This window comes from Gambusia affinis, linkage group LG20, assembly GCF_019740435.1.
Source record: "Gambusia affinis linkage group LG20, SWU_Gaff_1.0, whole genome shotgun sequence".
NCBI lineage: Eukaryota > Metazoa > Chordata > Actinopteri > Cyprinodontiformes > Poeciliidae > Gambusia > Gambusia affinis.
Genome location: NC_057887.1, coordinates 24236224 through 24237955, shown reverse-complemented (window position 1 = coordinate 24237955; position 1732 = coordinate 24236224).

The following is a 1732-nucleotide window of genomic DNA, read 5'->3' as shown; positions in this document are numbered from 1 at the left end:
TAGTCACTTCCTGTTTGTTATCATGACTCATCTTAGTCACTTCCTGTTTGTTATCATGACTCATCTTAGTCACTTCCTGTTTGTTATCATGACTCATCTTAGTCACTTCCTGTTTGTTATCATGACTCATCTTAATCACTTCCTGTTTGTTATCATGAGTCATCTTAGTCACTTCCTGTTTGTTATCATGACTCATCTTAATCACTTCCTGTTTGTTACTATGACTCATCTTAGTCACTTCCTGTTTGTTATCCTGACTCATCTTAATCACTTCCTGTTTGTTACTATGACTCATCTTAGTCACTTCCTGTTTGTTATCCTGACTCATCTTAATCACTTCCTGTTTGTTATCATGACTCATCTTAGTCACTTCCTGTTTGTTATCATGACTCATCTTAGTCACTTCCTGTTTGTTATCATGACTCATCTTAATCACTTCCTGTTTGTTACTATGACTCATCTTAGTCACTTCCTGTTTGTTACTATGACTCATCTTAATCACTTCCTGTTTGTTACTATGACTCATCTTAGTCACTTCCTGTTTGTGCCCTTGTGTGAACTGACATTCATTTCAGGTCTCTGTTTTAATAATGACGGGGCTGAGCTGGAAGCTGATCACATGACGTCCATCAGCTGCAGCAGGCCCAGCAGGGGGCGCTGTGGCGACCAGCATAAGGGTGAAATAAGCCAGTAGGAGGCGCTGTGGCGACCAGCATCAGGGTGAAATAAGCCAGCAGGAGGCGCTGTGGTGGCTAAATGCAGACATAAAACCGTCAGAGCTGATGAGTCCTCATGGTCGGTTCTGACCCGGACTAAACAGGGTTTTAAATTGATATCTATATAAAACATAAAATGAAATTAACACATTGTTTATTGATTGAAAATAAAGAGAATTACATGTAAGGTTGCATGAGTTACCAGAAAACGCTTTTCTGCTCAGATTAGCAAAATGCCTCCGATCCCTGGAGTTTCTAAAAATGAAAAGTCAAAATATGACGGAAATAAATAATTTGGTAGGAAAGAGATGAAACATCCGGGATCCAGCAAACTCTGGAACCGACAGCATAACCCCACAGAAACTCAACCCAGACCTGGGGACCCCGGCAGCATCTTCATCATCATCATCTTCATCCTGCTGCCTGCCATCTTTCCTCTTTCTGTTGTGACCAATCATTTCTGTTCCTCACTGTGAGCTCAGCAGAAATAAAAGAAGATTTTATTCATTTCAAAGGGGAAGGATGTCAGTAAGAACTCTAACTCCACCTGCAGAGAAGCTGAAAGTCTAAAAGTATTTGATAAAAATGCTACTTATTTAGTATTTTATTATGATGTCGCCAAACAGATAAAATATAAGGTTACATGCAAATTCTGCATTTTAACTAAACTTTGTAAAAACTACTGCAGAGCCCTTTAGGATTCACACACGATGTAAATCATAAAACAGGATTTATTCTGGTGTGAGAACCGCTCACAAAGAAAACCACAACTTATCAGCACTAATTCCTGTACCTTATGTCTAATGGTTAATGATTGATCACAGAAAGCTGACGTCCAGCAAGGGCTAAATAATCCTAATTGGTCTAATTTTTTTCTTCTTCATCGTTTCTCTTCAGTATTTCTTCTTTGACTTTGATCCAAAATGGCCGACTACCTGTTGGGTTGAGACCATGGCTACAAGAGACTTTTTTAAGTCAAGATGTACAAGTGTACTGAGTTTCATGATTGTTGGTCA